At 38.0% G+C, this 9,673-nt stretch overlaps 3 non-coding genes across 3 annotated transcripts; 1 reads left to right on the top strand and 2 right to left on the bottom strand.

Moving 5' to 3' along the window:
• Window positions 1-4,724: 4,724 nt before the first annotated feature.
• On the bottom strand, window positions 4,725-4,796 carry TRNAS-GGA (transfer RNA serine (anticodon GGA)). Its single transcript has one exon. It is a non-coding gene; the product is annotated as a tRNA-Ser (tRNA).
• A 310-nt stretch (window positions 4,797-5,106) lies between these two features.
• Window positions 5,107-5,178, bottom strand: TRNAS-GGA (transfer RNA serine (anticodon GGA)). Its single transcript has one exon. It is a non-coding gene; the product is annotated as a tRNA-Ser (tRNA).
• A 91-nt stretch (window positions 5,179-5,269) lies between these two features.
• On the top strand, window positions 5,270-5,341 carry TRNAS-GGA (transfer RNA serine (anticodon GGA)). Its single transcript has one exon. It is a non-coding gene; the product is annotated as a tRNA-Ser (tRNA).
• Window positions 5,342-9,673: the final 4,332 nt, after the last annotated feature.

The following is a 9,673-nucleotide window of genomic DNA, read 5'->3' as shown; positions in this document are numbered from 1 at the left end:
CCCCCCCCAGGCTATAAATGCAACTTAAAACAAACGGTAAGGTTATGTAATGATTTATTTTTCATTTTAATATTTTAACAATATTATTTATATAACATATTGCAGTAATAACATCGGCATCTGGAATATTGTTGATTTTTTTCACGGCTTCCTTAATGTTACTTGTATCAGGAATGCAATAAGTTTCGTGGAGTAGTAGACTTTACTTAATTTTTGCAAATATTTAAAAACAATAATTAACATTGCAATTCAGGTGAAATTGTAGTGGTAAGTTTCCAATTTATAATTATTACTATGTTGAACGCCTCTAAAAATAATATGTTAAAAGCCTAAAGCAGTAAAATGAATGTGGCGCTTAAGCGGTAAGAAGAGGGAAATTGTCATGTGTGTTAGGTTGGGAATACTGAATGTGGTATTTCACACTTACCGCGTATTGGTTCTGTGCGGAAAACAAGCAAATATGCACGATCTCGCACAAAAGTTATTTCAGGGGGTCATTAAATTTGGTGGGGTGCGAGAGTTGGCTCTCCCAGCAATCGAACTCTAGGACTGGTTACTCCTATTTAGTAAATTCAAATAAAAACTATAACATACACTCCTCCCCGGATATACAGCTATCGTCATGCCGCGGATTCCGGTATATAGAAAGTCCTGTTCCGTATTCTCGTCGTCTAAAACAGGGTTGGGCAGAATTATGCACTCTGTGCTTGCACGGTGTACTACGAGAGAAATGTGCTTATAGAGTGCACGAAAACCGGTTTATTCAAGTTGCGGTACGTACTGTATGTTTCAAAAGAAAATGATATTCTACCAAACTAAATAAGAACACAAAGTAATGAAACACTTCCTTAAACACAAAACAAAACATGTCTGTTGCACATTAATTCATATTACTCAATTTCTCAAGATTTGGACAAACTGTATTAGCACAAGCTATGCGAAGAACTGCCGTTAAAGCCCATCATTTCTTGTTTGAGATTTGTTTATTTTCGTAATAGAAAATAACTGTTCACATCTACAGGGACATCACTTTATTTTTACCAACATTTTTAACATTAACCTGGCTATACTCGGAAACACTGTTGTCCCCTTCCATTACAGGAGTTTGATGTTACTAGTGCAATATGTAAACAAATCATTTTACTAGGTATAGGAGGAGAGAAAAGTAGTGCATCCATTTATGTTGTAGGGAAATACGATATTACGATTTTCAGTTTGATCACCACTTTTACGGAATTTATCAAAGTACAGCAGAGTTGTAACATTTTTTTTTTTTTCAAAAACTCAACTTTTCAGGCGGCTATGTTCGTTATGTAATGTACACTTTATTTAGCATATTAATTAATTGATGTTAACATACAATATAGAGAGTGCACTTAAATTGAAGGGTTCATAAGTAAAGGGCTGTAAGTGCACTTAACTTTCTTTTGAGAAAATGGGGTTTAAATATTTAAGCTTTCGTAATATCGGTGAAATTTTTATTTAAATTTTAATATGTGATGCGATTAAAATATCCCTTTGCCACTAAAATTTTAGATACTTTAGCTTACACTGGATGCACTTAACTCATGTTATTACAAATGTCACTAGCATTCCTTTGCTTCTAGCCACCTCAATTCAAAATAAGCTAATCTGAATTTTTAAGCAAGTTGCTGAAAATGGTTGCCGTTCATTACAATGCAGGCTTCAATTCTTTACGCATATTACGCATACTATTAAAAACATTTTGAAGCATATTCTCTGAAATTGAATTTATCGTTTCTTGAATATAATTTTTTAGTACGATATTATTAATATAGGTTTTTTATTCTATAGAAAACGCAACCATATTTATGAAACATACTATACACTGCAGAGTTTACTTCACTGCTTGAAGACTTCGAATGCAACAGCAGCCGTAAGTTTGTGTGTCTGACGAGAGCAAGGACATTAGTGAAGGGGTGAGAGTGAAGTACATTCAGAAATGCAGGTACAATTAAAATGCAAGTAAAAATAAAATGATGTCCCTGTATAAGTGGAACCAAATAAACACAAAACTTTCTCACACAGCTTATGCAGATTGGGAAAGCGTCCTCTTGGGAATCCGTCATAAAACTGCGTAAGACTCGACCTTGAATCATATTTCGCTCGCATCTCTCGATCACATCGCAGGTCAATCAATTCACACTATAATGAAGGCGGGACGTTATCAATAATCAGTTGGAATCGGAACATGTAGCAAAAATACGCATATCCATTTCCAGGCAATCTAAATCGTGGAACCTTGATGTAAATTCCTCTAATAGACCGGATAGAATACATGCGTACATTTCGAAATTTTCATTGTTCAAAATTCTATGCGCTTAGATATGGATGGGAAATGATATATTTCGCCCTTTTGCATTTGACGTATCCATAACAGCAATTTCTCCTTAAAAGCTGTAATTCTATCTGCAAATTGTGTATTAAGAATTTCTTTTCCCTGAAGTCCTAAATGTAGCTCATTTAAAAGCTGTAAGATCTGTTACAGCTGCTGGCACACTACAGCGCTGCACTTGGAATGCCCCGTGAGCACGGAGGGAAAATGCACTCAAACGCCCATCGCTGGTATAAAGCACCATGCCTCCAGGTTCAAATGTTCATTTCAAAAAGCCCATGTAAATAAAAGTCCACAACCAAAATGTCCATAAATAAAAGTCCACAACATAAATGTTCTGGTCCACACCTGTGGAGTAACGGTCAGCGCGTCTGGCCGCGAAACCAGGTGGCCCGGGTTCGAATCTCGGTCGGGGCAAGTTACCTGGTTGAGGTTTTTTCCGGGGTTTTCCCTCAATCCAATACGAGAAAATGCTGGGTAACTTTCGGTGCTGGACCCCGGACTCATTTCACCGGCATTATCACCTTCATTTCATTCAGACGCTAAATAACCTAGATGTTGATACAGCGTCGTAAAATAACCCAATAAAATAAAAAAATGTTCTGCCGTGCTTGGGAAAAGTGCCATAAGTCAGTTTCCACAAACATTTGTTAATAATTTATTGACAACTTACGGAACATCTGCTCGCTTGGAAAGAGACATAAGTATTTCTCCCATTACAATAATTCATGCAGAAGAAAATCAAATCGACATAAACCAGTGTGAAGACAGTTTTTTTCCTGCTCCTGTAAAATTAACATTTTTGACTTGTGCCATTTTTCCCGAGCAGCACGTATGGGCGAATCCAGAAATGCATATAGAGTGTTAGTTGGGAGGCCGGAGGGAAAAAGACCTTTGGGGAGGCCGAGACGTAGATGGGAAGATAATATTAAAATGGATTTGAGGGAGGTAGGATATGATGGTAGAGACTGGATTAATCTTGCTCAGGATAGGGACCAATGGCGGGCTTATGTGAGGGCGGCAATGAACCTACTGGTTCCTTAAAAGCCAGTAAGTAAGTAAGTACTACAGAGTTATAGTGCAGTTGTCTAAAAACGCCATTCAACCGTCCTCTAACATCGCGATTGAATCGGGATGAGGTGTAGCAGCAAAGACCAAGAACATTCACAGTCAGTATGAGAACTACAGGGTGCTCTAAAATTCCCCTTACAAACTTCTAGGACTTGTTAAGGGGACTGAGTAGATAATATTTTGAATTGGAACCCATATCCGGAAACGTACAGTTTCCGTGCTACAGCCGTTTGAAAGCAAGCACTGCCTGAACGTACGTCACGTGTCTCAACAAGTAATAGCTTCGCGATTCGTCCGCCTGCAGCGTTACATGATGAGGGGTGCTTACGTCAGATCCTCCATGACCTCCACGATCACCGGATTTGACTCCATTGGACTTTTTCCTCTGGGGTCGTATGAAGAGCTTGGTTTATGAGACTCCTGTAGAGACAGCAGAAGATCTGGTGGCACGAGATGTGGTCGCTGCAGGAGAGATTGCAGATGCACCAGGTGTGATAGAGCGCGTTTACCAAAACATCATTCGTAGGTACAATGCGTGCAACGAAGTTGGTGGTAGCCACATCGAACCGCATTTGTAGTGGATTTGAATGTTAACCATCATTTGAAAAGGACAAAAACAGTTTAATTTGAACTGTGAACGAAAGTGTTTGAGACAAAAGATTCAGTTTCCATTTTGTTTCTTTGGTTATTAATGAGTTGAATTGTAAAACAAGTGATGTACTGGGTCACGCCTCATAATAAAATAAATTACTTGTAAAAGTGGTCGTGTTAAAAACATGTTTTCAAACGGCTGTAGCACGGAAACGGTACGTTTTCGGACATGGGTTCCAATTCAAAATACAGGGACATCATTTTATTTTTACTAACATTTCTAATATTAACCTGGCTATAACTTTGGATCAACGATTAAGAACCGGAAACACCGTTTGCTACCTCTTCCACGACTGGAGTTCGATGATGCTGGCGTAATATACAAACAAATCACTTTACTAGGTATAGGAGGGAAGAAAAGTAGTTCATCCATTTACGTGAACTAGAAAATATCGCGATATTGAGTTTGATAATTTTCATTAGGTTTTTGTTTAATCAAAATACAGTACAATATTAACAATGAGTGTTTTTACTCACGAACTGAGCTGTCCATGCGGACGTATTCATTATGCAGTGTATAATATACTGTTTACAACACATTAGCTTACAGTATAGAGAATGAAGTTGAATTGAAAAATAATCATAACATGGATATTTAAACATATTTTTTAAATGATGAGAGAGAGATGGAACGGAGAAAAATTCTCTCCGGCGCCGGGATTTGAACCCGGGTTTTCAGCTCTCCGTGCTGATGCTTTAACCACTAAGCCACGCCGGATACAATCCCGACACCGTTGAGAATCGTCTCAGATTAAGCTCCATCTCTTGGGTTCCCTCTACTGGCCGCCCTCTGCACTACGTCATAGATGTCTATGCACGCAGGACCGAAGTCCATACATGTGTAGAGGTGCACTCAGATGAGTGACTGGTTGGCCGGGGTCCGACGGTATGGGCGCCGTCTTTAAATCACAAAGTGATTTATTACGCATATCATATTTATTTTGATGTACCGAAGTACATATGATATTTCCATGCAGATATTCTGCTTTCTCAGATGATGAGAAAGAGATGGAACGGAGAAAAATTCTCTCCGGCGCCGGGATTTGAACCCGGGTTTTCAGCTCTCCGTGCTGATGCTTTAACCACTAAGCCACGCCGGATACAATCCCGACACCGTTGAGAATCGTCTCAGATTAAGCTCCATCTCTTGGAGCTTAATCTGAGACGATTCTCAACGGTGTCGGGATTGTATCCGGCGTGGCTTAGTGGTTAAAGCATCAGCACGGAGAGCTGGAAACCCGGGTTCAAATCCCGGCGCCGGAGAGAATTTTTCTCCGTTCCATCTCTCTCTCATCATCTGAGAAAGCAGAATATCTGCATGGAAATATCATATGTACTTCGGTACATCAAAATAAATATTTTTTAAAATTGTGGCTGTTCATTTCGATACAGGCTTCAGTTCTAATGTGCATATTATCGGACTATAGACTAGTGTACGTAATTCCAATTACCAGGTTCGTACTTCGTATCAGTAACTCATATTGAAATATTTCTGTACCTACTCTATAAAAGAGACCTTACGTACTGTAAATTAAGTCTTCACTTCTGCTCGATCCGAAAAGATAAAATTACTCAGACATGCTATCTACTGTCCGTCCAAGTGGTTATGTCGCAGGGTCGTAGAAAGGGAGGAAATCACGTGACAGTTAATTACTTAACGAGGCCCTTTTATTTAAGTTATTTTAAACAATTGTATGGGTATAATACTACGTAGACATCCAATTCCTAACAGAAATTAATGTTTGCAGAAAAGAGCTAAGACAGCCCAGCCACTAGCATTTACAGAGAGGCGAATAGAAGCGGGTGGGGGAAACCGGGATCCGACGTAGGCAAATGGAAAATGATGAAATATTGAAAGCTCTTTCGTCACTGGAAAACGCGAACATATTTTTGGAACGTACTGTTTACTATAACCTTACGGCTACCTCCGTTGGAGGACGGTTGAACTTCATTAGTAGAAGGGGTGGGAGTGAAGTACATTAAAAAAACTCAGGTACAATAAAAATTGAAGTAAAAATAAAATGATGTCCCTGTATTATCTACTCAGTCCCCTTAACAAGTCCTAGAAGTTTGTAAGGGGAATTTTAGAGCACCCTGTATACTGTAAATATGTAGGCTACTTCCGACTCGATGCTCGTTCCGTGTAAGGTGTGTCATTCTAATTGCGTACAATAAATATGTAGGCTATACTTAATTGGGGAACAGGCTAGGACTTGTTTAGTTTTTCCATCTATTGCATCTATCCTTTGCGCTCTCTGTCTGGAGATCTGGTTGGAGGTTTTGTACGAACTAGATAGCACTGAAACTGGGAGAGTGGTCAGAACGTGAAGTCCTCGCGATATCGAAAATCGTTTGTGTTCTGACTTGCTGTGTTATTTCAAATAACGAATTAATAAAAAAAAATAGTAAAATTATTGTCATATTTTATGTAAATCATTTCAGGATAAACTGAATCGTTGCGATATAGACAAGATGGGTCCAACAATTTAAGAAAAATGAATGTAATACAGACAGCAAGCTTGATACTATGGTCAAATGTTATGGTTTATTTAACGACGCTAGCAACTGCAGTGGTTATATCAGCGTCGCCGGATGTGCCGGAATTTTGTCCCTCAGGAGTTCTTTCACATGCCAGTAAATCTACTGACATGAGCCTGTCGCATTTAAGCACACTTAAATGCCCTCGACCTGGCCCGGGATCGAACCCGCAACCTTGGGCATAGAAGGCCAGCGCTATACCAACTCGCCAACCAGGTCGACCACTATGGTCAATGTAGAGTATACACCGCCCACTGAACGAATATTAGTTAAACGAGCGTTGAGGGGCTTCCGCCGATTTTGGAATAGACACCGACGCGGTTAGGTTAGGTTAGGTTAGGTTAGGCTTTTATTATCCCGTCAAGATGAAGGTGAAAGCGATTGAGTGTGATTTTTTGTTTTCTATGTTGGCTGTTCAAGTGCGTCGGTGTCTATTCCAAAATCGGCGGGAGTCGCTCAACGCTCGTTTCACACTTTTATCACTGCCAATGTTGCGCTGTAAACCAATTTTCACAAATCTAATGTAAAAGACTGCCTACACAAGCAACAAGTTATACTAAATGTTTAGGATTAGTGTAAAACTGGCCTACGTCTCCTATAGTGGGCGGGGCATAAGTAACATTCACCTTATTCTTATATTTTACGCGAGACATTTCAGGATAAACCGAATCGTTGGTACTGATATAGACAAGATGTGTCCAAAAATTTAAGAAAAATCGATGTAATACAGACAGCAAGCTTGAAATTATTTCTCGGTATCAGTGATTCTGAAATCGTATAACTACATCTATAAAAAAAATTCTCATTGCCATTTCACTTTGTACTTTTATGATAATAAAGTAAAATATATGCTCATTACATACAGCTGCGAAATCCATATGGCTTAAAACATAAATTTACAACACTCCCTTTTTTTTCACCCATGGCGGGCTTATGTGAGGACGGCAATGAACCTCCGGGTTCCTTAAAGCTAGTAAGTAAGTATATATTTACGTATATATTTATTTACTTATTTATGTATTTATTTATTATTTTATTTATTTATTTATATGTTATTTTATTTTTTATATATTATTTTATTTATTTATCTGTTATTTTATTTATTATTGTATTTACATATTTGTTTATTTATTTATTTGTTTATCTATTTATGTATGTATTTATTTATTTATTTATTTATCTACTTACTACCGGTAATGAATTTCGAGAATTATATATAAACGTAAGCAAAAATAGCAACCGAACAACAGTATATCGATTATTACAGAAACACTGAAAAAGACGTACTACTACTTCAAAATTGAACATAAGGTTCGACCATGACGGCAATGGAGTAACATTATACAAGTCAATAAATACAACAGATTTCTAATAGATATGATTATTCAGAGAGTCAATAATATTCAGATTTTCTCGAACAAGATTCGTGAGTATGAAAACACTTGAAACTTCTTTGGAAAATGGTCAATATCTGCAAAATACTTACATTATCGGCTGGAGCAGTGATCTATGAACCACACACAGAAAAACTTGAAGGTAATGAATCCGCTTGCACTTTCGACTGTTTTATTTTCTTATTGCTGATAGAGATGGCAGCGCTAGTACCGTGTTCGATGATGTGGGGACTACTTAAAAGCTTCATTCCCCTCGAAAGCAAACTATTGCTGTACACAACACTTATACGATCATACATGTCCTACGCGTCAGAAATTTGGGCTCAAACCCATCCCCGCCATAACAAAAAACTCGATGCCATCCAAAGAGCTGATTTTTACATTACTAACGCACAATAACAGTGACCTAGAAATCATTTTATTCAGTCACTACGTGCAGCACTTACGTAAAAATTATCTTCAGAAACTACAAACACACCTTAATCCACTTATTAAACCATAATTATACACAACATTCAGTGAACAATCAAGTAATGTTAACTTTCTGCTAAAATCATTGACTCTGATAGTTTACCTACATGTCCAGCTTACCAGTCTCCGTTTCTGATGGAGAAAATGGTCACACTTCATTTACGTACTCATGTTATACTAAGCAATATTCTTGTTAAAGCGAGGGTCCACGTGACCTGGAACTTGTGATGACGTGTCTTTATTGACACCATCAAATAAATAAATAAATAAATAAATATATTACATAAACCAATCTTCCTCAACTGGAAGTAAGTAAAAAGATAGGTTTGGAAATAAATCCCGAAAAGACAAAGTATATGATTATGTCTCGTGACTAGAATATTGTACGAAATGGAAATATGAAAATTGGAAATTTATCTTTTGAAGAGGTGGAGAAGTTCACATATCTTGGAGCAACAGTAACAAATATAAATGATACTCGGGAGGAAACTAAACACAGAATAAATATGGTAAATGCCTGTTATTATTCGGTTGAGAAGCTTTTACCATCCAGTCTGTTGTCAAAAAATCTGAAAGTTAGAATTTATAAAACAGTTATATTACTGGTTGTTCTGTAACGTTGTGAAACTTGGACTCTCACTTTGAGAGAGGAACAGAGATTAAGGGTGTTTGGGAATAAGGTGCTTAGGAAAATATTTGGGGCTAAGAGGGATGAAGTTACAGGACACTGGAGAAAGTTACATAACACAGAACTGCACGCATTGTATTGTTCACCTTACGCAATTATGAACATTACATCCAGACGTTTGAGATGGGCAGGACATGTAGCACGTATGGGCGAATCCAGAAATGCATATAGAGTGTTAGTTGGGAGGCCGGAGGGAAAAAGACCTTTACGGAGGCCGAGACGTAGATGGAAAGATAATATTAAAATGGATTTGAGGGAGGTGGGATATGATGGTAGAGACTGGATTGGTCTTGCTCAGGATAGGGACAATGGCGGGCTTATGTGAGGGCGGCAATGAACCTCCGGGTCCCTTAAAAGCCATTTGTATGTCAATTTGTCTTCTAAATATGTACACGATGTTAACTGCGTCTGGAATATACTAAACTTATTTCAACACAAATGTAACTATTTCGTACAATGAAAGTACCTCATAAGCAACAGTAATAGCAAAACTTTGTGTTTCAT

This window comes from Periplaneta americana, chromosome 7 (genome assembly GCF_040183065.1).
Source record: "Periplaneta americana isolate PAMFEO1 chromosome 7, P.americana_PAMFEO1_priV1, whole genome shotgun sequence".
Taxonomy (NCBI): domain Eukaryota; kingdom Metazoa; phylum Arthropoda; class Insecta; order Blattodea; family Blattidae; genus Periplaneta; species Periplaneta americana.
The sequence above is the reverse complement of the archived record's forward strand: the minus strand, read 5'-3'. Positions and strand labels throughout refer to the sequence as shown.